Raw genomic sequence first — 15,537 nt, 5'->3', positions numbered from 1 at the left:
AGAAGTAAAGCTATTGTGGTCCACTTAGAAGGAACTCCAGTTCCTGAAGAGGGAGTAAACTGTGAGTGGGAAATATCTTCCTAATGTGCTACTGCAAAGACACTGCAGTACCACGCTGTGCTACTGAAGATGTTAGAAAGACAAGGAAAAAACAAAAATATAACCCATACATTTCACCTCTGAGAGTAAGTCTAGAGAAGAAATTACCTTCTGCACACCAGGCATGAATTATAAGCATCAGCTGAAGGAAGTTGCAAAACCATAATATTCCCACTAACTGGGCTGCAGGAAAGAACACTTTGGCCTTCATAGCATCTGCTGCTCCATGCGCTGTGCAAAGTTGCACGTGGGGGCTCAGTTATGGCTGGCTTCCTCTCCAGAGCATGCAACACTCCATATCTCCGCATGCCAGGTGCACTGGCATGCTGTGGTGCAGGCTGGGCTGTCTGCCTGCACACAGAGTGTGGGCAGTCCAGCAGCGAGCTGCAAGGCAGTTGTGCAGAAAAATGACAGAAAGGAGGCAGAACAGGTTGCACTCATGCTCTGGGGGCTGCTGTTTCAGAACCATTTACATGTGTCCTTTATAGACCTGGTCTTATGTATTTAACACCGTGTCATAATGATAATATCTTTCATATTCTTTCTCTCTCCCCATCCACAAGCCCTTAACACTCTTCATTCATTTCTTCATCTCCCTACTTGAATTTGTTCTGAAATCACCATCCTCTTTTTGAAGTTTCCCTTTTATGATACATAAATAGAATAAAATCATGCACAAGTAAAGTGACAAAACAACTAAGGAAGCAAACACTGTTGCTATTATTTCATGTTTCCAATTAAATCAAATGGCAAATGTATAGGAAATCAATACAATGTATTGGAAATAAATCATTCCAGCAACATGGCAAGCTAGTGAAAATAGCCTTTGTGGTAATTGAAAAGCTAACTGAGCAGGATGTACTGTAATTGATCACATAGGTAGCTAAAGAAGATATTCATTTCACTCTGCTATCTATACATTATTATTTTCCATTCCAGAGGCCACAGAATGGACTGGAAATGTATTGCAATGTATATTTACAATTTCCAATAACAAGATATTGTAAAATACAAGATTCAGTTAGAAAAGATCATGCACAGTGTTTATTTCCATTCTCATTCTTCAGTCATTTTTTTTTATGCCATACTTCATATGCAATGCATGTAACTTTTTTATTGCTGTAGCTAGTGTTATCTGCCCTCATCTAGGCTGTCGAAACTTACTTTAGTCTACTTAGCAAATGTAAATAAGTAGAAAACTGCCAAATAAAAATTGCTGCAGTACACCCTGCTGGTCATGCACATGAAGATCTGTGTTTTCTATAACCGTTTCTGTCCACTCTGGGCAGATTTGCATTTTTCTCTGCAGTAATGTTTCAGTGGATTGCAACCTTGTTCCTCCTCTGACCAACCTTCTCCTACAATTCTTTCTTGCTTTGAAACATCTGCAGGTCACCCCTCGTGCCAGATAGGAGGACTAGCATTTCTTTAATCCTATTAACTTTAATATCAATAGGTTATTTTCACAGAGGTGTCTTTTGCTAAATCTTTTCCTCTGTGGTAATTAAACTTATTCCTTGGCTATTTGCTGGCTGTGTTCCCTGGTGGGTGGGCACTCTCTTCGGAGGTAGGAGGACATGGATCAAATACATTTTCAACCTGATTTGGAACAGTAATGGGAAACAAAATATGTGACCTTCCAAAAAGATACTGTCTGCATCCAACTTCATAAGCCAGTCTCTTTAAGAAGCCGTTCAGATTTTAAATAGTCCTAATCAAATATTGTTGCATTGGCAAAATGGAGATCAACCGTTACTCAGCTCAGCTAATGATCTGGAGAGAACTTTACTGACCCTGTTATATCCTGGGGCGCTGCTTCAATCAAGTCATGGAATGATTCCTCCCCTTCCTGAAATTTTGCATACTTCGTTTCATTGGCCTTTCTTACAAGTGGCAAACTTTTCTATTTGAACATTAAAAAAACAAAAGCAAAAAAACCAAACCAAACCAAAACAAAACAAAAGTTATTTGCCTAAAATAAAGTATTTTTTTAAAAAAAGTCATTACAAATAAAATAATATATTTTTACTTGATTTAAATTGATTTTTATTAATATAACAGTTACTGATTATATTCACCAGTCCTTCCTGCAGTATTTAGCAAATACCCACAGTATCCAAACAGCTTATAACACCTATAGACAAGAAAAACCTTTACATGAACAACTTCAGTATGTACTCATTGCAGACCTGTGTATGATTTACACATGCAGTAGATGTGGGGTGATTGCTTCTATCAGTAATTCTTTATTTCTATTTAATTCCAGATGTAATGTAGCTAATTTCTTTCTCAAACCTGAAAACAACCTGCAGCCACTATATCTTTTCCTTTGGCATCCAGTCTAATTTGGCTAATGACTGAGATGTTCAGAGCAGACACTTTTGCTTGGCTTGAATTACATCTAACATATCCAATATCCTGGAGTTTTGTTTGGTTTTGAGATCATTTTATCAGTCAATAAACACACATTGTAAAACAAGTAAGGTATCAGCCAATATGAATGTTTTGCATTTCTCTATCAGTATAACCACCAAAACTTAAGACCATTTAGCTTTGCACACCCCTGCTAACATGTGACAAGATATGATGATAGGATTAATTCTAAAATCAGAATTTTTATTCAGAAATAAGATGGTCTACTGATAACTTGAATTTAGCACACTAAAGAATTCTATGATAGCTGGCAATATAAGTGCAAGACAGAGCATGAGAAAAAATATAGAGAGAAAATTTAAAAAAAAAAGCTCCTCTTTCACTCACAAATATATGAGATTATATGAGACAAGGGTAGAGTTTGCCATTGACAGGAAAATGAAGTACTACCAGTTTCTAAAGTTTAAAGTAATGGAGGAGGAATATGAAACATCAAATTGTGAAAAGACTCTTTCAGCAGGTTTGGGGTCAGGAATTGTATTCAGTTTTGTGTGTCCCATTTGTTTCTTAGTTTTCTATTCTCTTTCTGGCTCAGATTTACTCTTTTTGTGGCTCAGGACATTAATCATTATAGTTCTGAATGAAAGAGTTTAGCTAGATCTGCACAAAACTTTTGTAGTGAAAATGAAGAAATTCAGACTAACCTGTTTTGGGGTTTCACTTTTGCAAGAAGGAAATTCAAAAGTAAGAGAAAAACAGGCAAAAGAAAAGTAAAATTATGCTTCATTTTTTAATTAAATAAAAAAAATCCAAGGGTTCATTTAGCAAATATCTAAAATTATTTCTGACACTACTTTTTCATACAGTTTGTTGCCACTTTCTATTGGAAATTACTGCTCTTAATGACAACAGAGACCAAAGCCTGGAACACAGGAGCATGTCTTTTCCTGATCAGTGCACAGCAAGACAATTAGATCTGCAGACACCAATAAAATGCCATATGAACCAGCTGAAATGGAGTTGTCTTAACCTTCAGTTGTGGGATCATAACCTCCCATTTTTAGGCAGTGTCATTTTAACCTTCCAGAAATAGACAGTTACTCATGTCCTCATTCACACTAATTTCATAATAGCTAATGTCAAAAGGCATGATCCCGTGCTAGGCTTGCTGACATGTAGGTATTGCATTGAGTTATCACACTACAAGAAGCCAAATTTCAGAAAAGAAAAGCCTGAACAGTCATAGAATGAGGAACAACTCTGTTGGAATCAGTGACCAAATGAAAAGTGACAGGTTTTGGCAGAGTTCTGGCTTTCTGCAGCTGCTCACATTGTTCCAAGTCAGAACCGTGTTCTTGGAAATTATCTGACATTACAATTATGATGAAGTTTTCATGGTCAACATTGTAAAACATAATTGGAGTGTAAGCTTCATCGCTCCACATTTGTATTGTAGAGGAACACTGTGAAACCAAAAGTTCACCCTGACTCAGATTATACTGATAACCTTTTAGATAGACTAGTTCTCTGGACATAAAAACTGACACGTAAGAGAACAATTCAGCATTTTTTTTAAGTTTACATCTCCTCTTATTCTACAAATAACATTGGTAATAAGTGATTAGCGAGCTTCAGAAAAAAGACAAAGAAATCCAAATAAAATAAAGTTGTTGTCCTGCCAGGTATAGGAAAATGGCTGGTGGGCTCAGCTGTTCTTTGTGGTGGGACAGTTGTGGACTTGGTTTGCTTGTCACAGAGGCCAACCCTGCAGGCAACCTCCTCCCCTCCATCCATTCCACCACTGCAAACACCTGGACACCTAGACCAAATATACACCAATAGAGGCAAACAGGTTTTAAGGTGAAGTTCATTTAACGTGTTCATTAAAAATTCTGTATTTGGGTGAGATGATCTGTACTGAAGAGGAACATATTTCTCTTCCCTGCCTTTATAGGGAGACTAGACAATTTGATCAAGTTTAGATTTTCATGTACTAGTTGTCTGAAACTAGGTGAGAAGAATGCCAAAATAAAGACCAAAATAAATTAAACATCTCTGCATAAACATTCTAGAAGATGAAAATCAATCAAAATCACATTCTTGGGAGCTGATGATAATGATTGTAAACATTATTTTGAAAAGAAATTCAGAATAATTGATGGTGGAAGTTGAATTATGTTCCAAGAAAAAGGCTAAAATGGCTTATTTTTGATTTATTTTTTGTGGTAGCATATTTCATTCAGATGTTAGCTTCATATGTTAAAGGGTATAGTGCATTTTAATAATTTATTTCTTGGAATATTCTAACAAATGAAAAGACACTGTGATATTAACACATAAAATCTGATTGTTTCAAATAACATAATGGTGAAAATTCCCACTTCGAGGAAATTTCAGAAAAGTTCGTATTGTATTCTGATATAGGCTGCTCCCCTGACTCTTAATATTACTATTTATTAAAGTCTGTCAATAGAACCAGCATTCCTACCTGGAACAGTTTGATTGAACCCTCAGCTAATGTCAGCCAAATTGAGTTACACAGTACACAAATCTCAAATAAATAAATAGTCTGCTGTGTTAAAAAGTAATGAATTTTAATGGTTATTCTAATAAAGCTGTGTACAGCAAATTGACTTAATTTATCTGAAATCTAAAACAATTGTGAAGTTTCACAGAACTAATATGCCTAAGGTAAAAAAAACAGGGGGTGGAGGAGCAACAATCCATTTGAACAATCCATCCTCGGAAATATTTAAGTTATATCTTTGTGTAATTCCAGTGTTTAAAAGCTGTTTTGTTCGCATTCTAACACTAAGACTTTGTAACAAATATCCTGGGAAGAGGATAATATTCCTCAGTAGTCATATACACACTTTTTTTTTCGTCAGACATACCAGCATTTGTACACTTTCCAGGTTGGTCTAACACTAAGTAAATTTGATGTCAGCTGTGTCAAAATGTTCTGTTCTAACTGCAGGTGACATTGTCATTTATTCTTAAAGGTTAAGCAAGATAAAAAAAAAAAGGGGGGGGGGGCAAGTTCAGTGCAAGATTTGACAAAACAGCAAAAATATTAGTATTCTCCTTTGTAAATCTTTTCACATTTTGTACTGTTCAAACAGCATTGATTTGAAGTAGTCTCAAAGTATGGAATGACAGTTGCTTTATAAGACTAGGACAGAAGTCCTAAAACAATACTAAGAGCTTTAGCATTTATGTGGGCAGCACATATCTTTAACTGGAAGTCAGTATGGTGTAATTAGTCTCCCTTCCATTTGATATTTCTTGGAAGAAGGAAAGGGACAGACTGGAGGGTCTCTGAAGTTTCTAGCTTTAATTAAACAAACCTCTTCATTTTAATAGATATGCTTAAGAATGAAGGATACCTTCTTCCTTTTTTCTTTTTTTTTTTTTCCAGATCTTTGTTTATTTTTAATAACTAAAGATTCAACATTTTGCAAAGCATGTCTACTATCTACATGTACAAAAGGTGAAAATAGGAGTCCTCACCTTCAACTTCTCTCCTTTTCATGATTTGGGCTTACTTAATTCTCTGTTCAATTTCAGATATCCAAAGATTTTCCTTAGGCTGAAGAAGGGTTTATAAATTACAGTCCAGTGTCCCAGCTACAATGTAGGTCTGTTGCTTTAGAGCATGTTTACATAAAAGTATATATTTGCTTTCACTTTAACTCTATCAACCCTATCCCTGCTGTTGAAAACCTTTTTCTTATAGGTTTGCATTGCTGATGCATTTCTTGTTTTCCATATACATAGCTCTGCAGAGCAGGCACTGTTTTCATTTTATGTCTTCTTCAGTGTTATTACATTTTTTTATCCTTTGAAAAATAACTCCATTAAGGGTTAATTCTATGTCATTGAATACCAAGCAACCTGATGTAACAATTGTGAAGAAAATTTTCAGCTCAAAATTATTAACTACAGACCACGCAGATGGCTGTCTGTTTATGTGGTTAAAACCAGAAATGCATACTCACTGTTATTGTTTTCTGATGTAAAAAGAGATGCTATTCATTTTCATACAGATATAAAATGCTTGACAAACCCAAATTATTTCATTAATAGCGCTAACAGCAGTGAATTTTCATTATTTATTATTTGTTGTATATACAAATGTGTCTTTCTTTATTACATTCATAACCTGTCAATTTTCAACAAAAACTTCTTTTTATAAAACGGAAAAAAATCTAGTGCATTTATATAACAAACGTATCCATGGAGTGTACAGTTTTGTACTATGTGCATGAAAGTTCCTGGCCTGACATCAACAGTCTGTGCACATCCAATTCCCTCAACATACCTAATCCCTGGCTTGGTGCAATTTCTCTCAGTTACAGGTAGCAGGCAAAAACATCACTTCTTGCAGTCAGTTTAACAGCTATTAGGTAAACTAAATGTTCTCTCTATTTTTGTATTGCAGACACAACTAATTACAGTATTTCATCACTTGTAACAGGTTAACTTATTTTATTTTGTTAAAGCTTCAAGGTAATGAATTTGCTTGTGAGCAGTTTGTAAATAATCACAACAGCCATTACAGAAACACCCTCTTTTTCATATTTGACATGAATAAGATAGTTAAACAGTTCCTGCTGCAGGTGAGTGATACTTTATACAAATATACATATACCTGAGAACCACTCTGTTGTTTGTTTGCTAATGCGTGGGCATAACCACTTGTTTGCATTTTCTGGTGTGGTAGTTTGTTTGGTGCCAGGATTCCTCTCTCTGGGTCCTCTCACGTCTTTTCTTAAGGAAGACATCCCCCTTATGTGTGGCTCTGGATTGCTATGAAGACCTTGGTATAAGAACTCCTATGCCTTTTGGTCACATGAAGTATTTTGCAGTTGACTTCAGTATAGTGAAGTTTCCACCTAACTTCAGGCACTTAGGTAGCCTCTTAGGGATGTGCAGCATGCAGAATACCCTTTTTACGCTTTATTAACTGCATACCTGGGAGCATGTTGATCAGTCTGAGCTGGTTTCATCCTATCAGAGACATAAAGAAAGTTAAGGTTGTGAGGTTTTTGTTCATTTGTGTGTTTGTTTGTTTTTCTCCCAGATGGAGAAAATGCTTTGAAAATGCTCACTTTCCCATTCTATATTGGAGAAATGCCAAAGTTCTACAATGTTTCAGCCAGGTTTGGAGCACTGCCACCATTGAAGGCCACAAATCAAAACTATTTTATAGCAAGGAATCATCCACTTCTGAAGTTCATAGACCTGCTGAATATGCAGTCCTATCTCTTGTCACATAGACTTTTTTTTTCCTTTCTGTAGTTCTCATTTGTTCATCTCTTTGTAAAGTCATAGCTTCAAGGCTTTACTGTTACTGGTATGTCAGGAGGAGTATGTGAATAAACCTCTTGTGAATTAAAGTTTCCTTGCTGTGGTATACAAATTTTAGTGATCATGAAAACGTGCCAAATAAGAGTAGCTAAACCAAAGTGTTACATGACTGTCCTTAACAATTTTACCAAAATACTTTAGTGCTGACAAATAACTCTTTTCACTAGTGTAATAATGAATGAATATAGCGCTCCCAGTGGAGCCGCTCATATAGTACATTGTTTGCTTTTTTTTTTTTCTGAGAACAAAAGGAAGCTACTTGGAGACCTTTAACTTTATTTCATGAGAGAACTATGTATTGAGTCCTGATGATCTTCAGAAGTGACAGCTAATGTATTGAGCCAATACAGCATTCCAATACGCAGAGAACCAGTTTATGATAATTACTTTTGCATCTGTATTTAGAGTACCACATGTAATTACTGAAGTGTATACTTTTCTCTCAGCAATGGCATGCAATTTCCATTAGTGGTCTTGGCAGTCATGCACATGCATTACAAGCCCTCTAAGTAATCTACAGCCCCTTGTAATTAAATGCAAAAAGAATTACAGACACTAGAACATAGTGAATAATTCACAACCAATAACTTGCCTGATGAATTTAACTTGGTTTTATGTACCAAAACACAGCCAGGTATTCTATCTTACGTATTAAGCTACTCCTTTATTACTTCTTTTATCTACAGTCCTCTCACAACTTTTGGCAAAATATTTCCAAACTGCTATTGGAAAAATACTGATTGTTTACATAATTTCTCACTAAAATTTTACATTAGGGATTTGAATAAAGATGGTGAAACTCTGAAATTTGAGATTCTTCTCTATACGAAGCCACCTGTTTGAAAAAAAAATTTCTACAATTAAAGAAGAAACCACTTCATTCAAAAATTCTGTATCTTGAAACAGTTTTCACGGGAATTACTTGAAAAAAGTCAACTTCTGTACAGTAGGAAAGTCTCACAGTTTGAAATTCAAACAGTATAGAAGTCGAAGAAACCTCCTAGGTCTTTGAATCACTTCTCTCATAATGAAGGTTACTGTATTGTATCTTCAATAACTTACTTAGTACCTTCTAAATACCACATACATTACTTTCCTCACTATAGTTTCATTATAAATGTTTTTTACACAAGCTCACTGCACAAATGCCTTTGCCTTTCTGTCAATACAGTATTTAACTTAAATATCTCTTCTCTTTCTTTGATGGTAATACACTTGAGGCATTTGGAGACAACAGTCTTCTTTTTTTCAGTATTCATTTTGTTAGGTTTAAATAAAGAAAAAAACCACCCTTTTTATTTCATCCCGAAGATAAATCTTTTATCTGATTGGCTGTTTCCTTGTGTGCATGATAACTTTCCTGCATTTCTTTTACACTGCATCCATTTTCTTTTCTCAAATATCAGTGGCTGGAATTCTACACAGTATTATAAATGGCATTTCATGTGTGTTCAAAACAGAAACAGACTGTTGACTATAAAACACCATGGAATAAAATATTCCATAAAATTAATTTTGGAGTAGTCACAACAGTACATCATAATAAGTTCTCTACAGAAACACACGATGATTCTGAATTCTATCAAGAAAGTACATCAGCAGAAAAGAAGAGAGGATAGGAAGAACCTGCCTCACAGCTCCAGTGAAATGTTGCAACTGCACAGGAAATCTAAGAGGCCAAAAAATTCTTAATCCTTCAGTAGACTATGAAGCATTTTACAGAGTAGAACAAAGTAATTACCCCCATTTAAACCAGATGTGGTGAAGTGATATGCCCTAAAAGAGATTAAAAAAAGTCAGGAACCCATATTTTTAAGTCCAGCCTTGTGTTTCATGCACAATAAATTTCATTTGGATTTTCTCAAAAGAAAATTTCAATTATTTTCACAGAAATTTCAATTTAAAGTCCACTTTTCTAGCATGATGTTACCACTAATAAATGAATTTTAAAGTTTATTTAATCTATATTACATGTATTTAGAATTTAGTAATCATCTAGTGCTGTGAAATTATTTACATAATTTCTGCAAATCAATCAAAAATCTACTTTTTGTAAAATGATGCTGTAATATCACTATCTATTAAAATCAATAATACCTAGTCTGACATTCACAGACAGCTTACCAACTGCCATCAGTAAAATAATTTATTTCAATTCCATTAAACCTGTTGTAGAAACAATAGCTGGAAATAATCAAAATGCACTCAGTTATTTTTATTTTTCTTTTAACGGAAAAAAATAAATATGTACCCGTCTACAGACTGAGTTGGTTTGGTTTTATTTTATGTGAAGCTGTTTGTTCTAGGAATTTTTCAGCTTAAAAAAGACTCTGACTGGAGTCTCTCCTAGAAATAATATCTTGATTTTTCTAATGATGATCAAATAGGAATCTTAAATTCAAGTTTCCTCTCCTACAATTTTTCATGTAAGGAAGCTACAATATATGGCATCACATTGGATAATGTCATGCAAAGAAAATCTGTGCTTGTCAGACAAAACTTTAAAATATTGTTATTTTTAAACATCAAAACATTCTTTTCATTGTCACTGTTGTATATGAAAGACTTTATTAATTGGAATTTGACTGCATTGTTCTTTAATTATTCACAAACCCTCCAATGAAAAATGCATTTGTAATGTAACTTAGAAAAAAGATTTAATTTGGGGTTATTTGGGAACATTTTAATGCAGATGCTTTCTGACTAAAATATTACACAACTGGTCATTTAAGTTAGTTGATGTAGCTTGTGTTCTGTGATGAGTAAAAATGAAATTCTGTAAACAATGAAATAGTAAAGCATTGATATGTTTATGGTCTTTCATAAATAACTTTGTTTTCATAAGACATAAAAAAATTAGAAACCATAAAGTTAAGGAGTTCTTTTCTATCAGCCAAGACATTTTTAATATGTCCAGCGCAATCACTAAATTAAACAAAACTCACAGTTTGGGTGTATGATTACACACTACCTAAAGGAAACAGAAGACATGCTTACCCTTCAGTACGAGTAATTTGTTTAAAAACCTTATTTTAATTCAAGTGAAAAGAAATCACAAGTGTTTTGTTGGAGAAAGATTTTGAGTATACCCAGAAGGAAGCCACAAGTGCAAAGCTTCAGTCTAGTATTTAAAGTTACATGGAGATGGTTATTATTTTCAAGGTCTTTCTTGTTTCATCTTCCCCTTTTCCATTTTTCTTTTACGCATTCAGTATAGCTGAAACCAGCCTTGGGAGTCTTTCTAATTTAAATTAATTTCTATTATTAGAAAGTCATTTCAACCTCTCTGGAAATTGGAATTTGATTTTACACTCTCTGAACCAAACTCCAGCGGTAAGGACTCTCTTCTCATGTTTCCCAAACATCGAAGGCAAGGAAGCACCAAAAGAACCATTATTTCCCTCATTTCTGTCATTTTAGGAGTCCATTTCCCTCATTTTTGGAGACTACAAACAATCAGATAAGGAAAGCAGGAGTCAGAAATGAAGGCAGGAATTACATAGAGACAATGATTATACTGCTTTAAGACACAGACATAAAGCATTAAAATCAAATCCCTGCCTAGTTTACTGCTTGTTGGAATGACAAAAGAGCAAATTGATTTTAAAACTTTTTAAACCAAAGAACACACAAAGATCCTTTATAGTGGAATATCATTTAAATTATTCTAATTCTATATCTCTCCACCTACCTTTTCATTTTATGTACCTGTTGCACATACAGAAATGCATAAATAAAGATCAAATGTAGTAGTAAACAATTATGTACAAGAATCTGGGAAACCTGGGAAAACATAATCCAGGAGCACAGCACAGGCAGAGATCTACTGAAGTGAGGAGTTGCTCTGTGGAAAGAGACCTGGTGCGTCCTGGTGGACAGCAAGCTCAGTCTGCATTAGCAAGGGCATCACAAGCAGAGACAAATTATCCTGCTCTACTGAGCCCTTGACAGGCCACACTTGGAATATTGTGTTCAGTTTTGGTCCCTGCTATACAAAAAAGATGTGGACAGGCTGGAAAGAGTCCAGAGAAGGGCCACAAATATGAACAAAGGACGGGAAGCTCACCATGTGAGAAAAGGCAGAGAACTGTGTTTGTTCAGCCTTGAGAAAAGGCTTAGAGGAGACGTCATCACTATGTTCCAGTATTTAAAGGGTGGTTTCAAAGAAGATGGAGACTACCTTTTTAAAAGGAGTCAAATGGACAAGATGAGGAGTAATGGGTACAAGTTACTCCTGGGGAGATTCCAATTGGACACAAGACAAATTTTCACAATGAGATCAGCCATTGGACATCTTTATATTCAGCTGGACAGGGTGCTGGGCCATGTTGTCCAGACCATGGTTTTCCCAATAATGGTTGGACCAAATGATCCTTGTGGTCTCTTCCAATCTGATATTCTATGATTTTGCTATCTTTTACTTACACATCTTAAAATATGTAACCACTACTAAAAACAAACATGTTGACATACTTGTAAAAAAATTCAGAGTTCCCAGGGAGTATTTTTCTCACTTATATACCTTACTGTAGAAAAAGCTGAACCATACAGGTTAGGTATTATCACACACAACAATGTTCCAGGCCATTTCTACCACTGAATATAATCAAATGGACTGAATAACGGTTTCATTTTTTTTTTCCTTTTTTTTAAGAATAGAGATTGAAATGGCTGTAAATTGTATATGCATTGAATACATAAATGTGTATGTACATGTATATTACACACATTCTAGCACTTATGCATGATATTTACCTAGGTCAAGGACAGATGGAACATGGCCCCATTCATTTTAAGGCACCAAAATATTGACATATCTAACACACAATTACATAGTTAAAGCATATGGCTAATTGCTTTGATAAAGTAGAAAAAAATAATAATAGGATTATATATACTGCTTTGCTTCTTTTGACACAAGTGGAAGTAATTATACCATTGCTTTTGAATCTCTACAGGGGTCAAATTTTTCTGCTGGCTGTCCACTGGATTATTATTTAGAAATTAATCTCTTAGATATAATTGTAAATATATGGAATATGTTTAAAATAAGCAAACTTTTTGCCTGCTTTGAATACCTGTCACAAACTCTATTTTCAATAAACACAGTAAAAAGTGCATGGAATTTTCATCATCTTTATTAAAATTTTGGCAAAGTTGTAGTGAAAAACCAATTATGTTGTAGAATCTATAAAAATAAATCTATAATAAATTGTCATATTTGAAGAAAAAAATGTAATGACTAATCAGTTATTTGATTATGAGACAGGCTAATTAAATTACCAAGAGGTCTAGTGGAAAACCATTAGTAACTGAATAAATCTCTCATCGTTGGGGAATTTATTGATTGCAAGTACATACATATATATTGATTTTTTTTTATTTTTGGCAAGGTGGTTTAAGTAATTAAGATCATGAAGAAGATGAACATTTTAGATTTTCTAAATGACAAATTAGATGCCAAATAGATTGCCTGCAAGAAAGATTGTATTAATATATGAAATTGCAAGGCAAATGTTACCTGTCCATATTTAATATATGATAACAGAAGGCAGACTGCATTCTCAGTAACTTGTTTGAAAAAATAACTGCAGACACCTCAGATATATGCAGAACTAACTCTAACATTTGAACAGGTACAGATTTGGAATTCTGTGTAAAAAGATGGTTTTTTCTCTCTCTTACTTGGAAAAACTTCTTACTTTCAAAAATAAACTTGACCAAAACCTGCTGAAACTAACAGATTCTCATTGTCTTTCGATAAGACTTTGCTTTCTGGAAAGACTTTCCTTTCTGGAATCTCACTGCAAAGCATATGTCTTATGCACAAACCTTCACCACCACTTCCCTCAAGGGCACTATTCCCACTACTATAATGCAAATACTAAGTGTGATAGAATAAGTGTCATATGTCATAATTTGCTCTATAGGGACATCCAAAATCTTTACAAAAACCTTATCTGCTCTTGGACCGTGTGTCAGAATCAGGTCTGTGCCTGGGATGATTATGAAACAGATCCTCCTAGAAGCATTGCTATGGCACATGGAGGACAGGGAGGTGATTTGAGACAACAGCATGGCTTCAGCAAGGACAAGTCCTGCCTGATGAACCTAGTGGCCTTCTATGAGGAAGTAACTACATCAGTAGACAAAGAAAGGGCTACGGATGTCATCTACCTGAAATTCTGTAAAGCCTTTAACACAGTCTGCTACAACATCCTCTCTAAATTGGAGAGATAGGTATTTTATGGGAGGACTGTTCAGTGGATGAGGAATTGATTGGATAGTCTAATCCAAAGGGTAGTGGTCAATGGTTGAGTGTCTGGATGGATACTGGTGACACCCTCCTCAGGGGTCTGTATTGGGACCAGTACTATTTAATATCTTCATCAGTGACAAAGACAGTAGGAGAGAGTGCACCCTATGCTAGTTTGCAGATGAGACCAAGTTGAGAGGTGCAGTTGACATGCCTGAGGGATGGGGTACCATCCAGAGGAATATGGACAGGCTTGAGAAGTGGGCCTACAAGAACATCATGAGGTTCAACAAGGCCAAGTGAAAGGTCCTGCACCGTGGTCAGGGCAACCCCCCATATCAATACAGTCTGGTGGATGAAGGGATTGAGTGCAGCCCTGCTGAAAAAGACTTGGGTTACTGGTGGATGAAAATTTGGACATGAGTTGACAATGTGCACTTGCAGACCAGAAGGCCAATCGTATCTTGGGCTGCATCAAAAGGAGTTTGACCAGCAGGTCAAGGGAGGTGATTCTACCCCTCTAATCCACTCTTCTGAAGCCCCACCTGGAGTACTGTTTCCAGTTCTGGAGTCCTCAGTAGAGGAAAGACATGGACCTGTTGGAGCGGGGCCAGAGGAGGCCACAAAAATGATCAGAGGGCTGGAACACCTCTCCTGTGAGGACAGGCTGAGAGAGTTGGGGTTGTTCAGCCTAGAGAAGAGAAGGCTCCAGGGAGACTTTATTCTGGTCTTTCAATACTTAAAAGTGGCCTATAAGAATGATTGGAACAGACTTTTTAAAAGGACCTGTTGCAACAGGACTAGTGGTAACAGTTTTAAGCTAAAATAGAGGAGATTCAGGATAGATATGACGAAGAAAATTTTTACATTAAAGGTGGTAAAATACTGGAACAGGTTGCCCAGAGAGGTGGTAGATGCCCCATCACTGGAGACATTCAAGGCCAGCCTGGGTGAGGCTATGAGCAACCTGATCTAGTGGAAGATGTCCCTGCTTATTGCAGGAGGGTTGGGCTAGATGACTTTTAAATGTCACTTCCGACCTAAACTATTCTATGATTCTATGATTATATTATTCTATGTCAATAGTGTTACAGCGGGGTTTAATCACATCAAAAGCCTGAAGGGATTTTAAGATTAACCACAGACTTTTAAATAGTGTCTAAATACAATTTCTGCCCACTACAGTGCAAAATCACATATAACATCATGCCAATCACTTACAATTCTAACATTAGGCCTTTTCACCTAATACAGTGAAATGTAATACCTGCTTTGTGAAATTTTCAAAAGTGGTTTAGGAGACACGTAACACTTATCTTACTAGCTCCTAAATCCAAAATCCATTACGACATAGGTTTATCCATCTTTAGTAAAGTAGCTATATATTAATAACTATATATGTATAATTTTTATGAATTTGGGCTCAAACAATTTTATCC

At 35.5% G+C, this 15,537-nt stretch overlaps 1 long non-coding RNA gene across 3 annotated transcripts in view; it reads left to right on the top strand.

The window, feature by feature from the left end:
* The window catches only part of LOC110364158 (uncharacterized), an 82,653-nt gene extending 68,977 nt beyond the window's left edge, over window positions 1–13,676 (top strand). For 2 of the 3 annotated variants that reach the window (XR_010470332.1, XR_010470333.1), the window contains exon 5: window positions 6,040–13,676. This is a non-coding gene — a long non-coding RNA (uncharacterized LOC110364158). The remainder of the gene's footprint in view (window positions 1–6,039) is intronic. The other variant, XR_002422732.2, reaches the window with a different exon arrangement.
* Window positions 13,677–15,537: the final 1,861 nt, after the last annotated feature.

The sequence above is a fragment of the Columba livia genome, chromosome 2 (genome assembly GCF_036013475.1).
Source record: "Columba livia isolate bColLiv1 breed racing homer chromosome 2, bColLiv1.pat.W.v2, whole genome shotgun sequence".
NCBI lineage: Eukaryota > Metazoa > Chordata > Aves > Columbiformes > Columbidae > Columba > Columba livia.
Note: the sequence above shows the minus strand (reverse complement) of the source record. Positions and strands in the feature narration are given on the sequence as shown.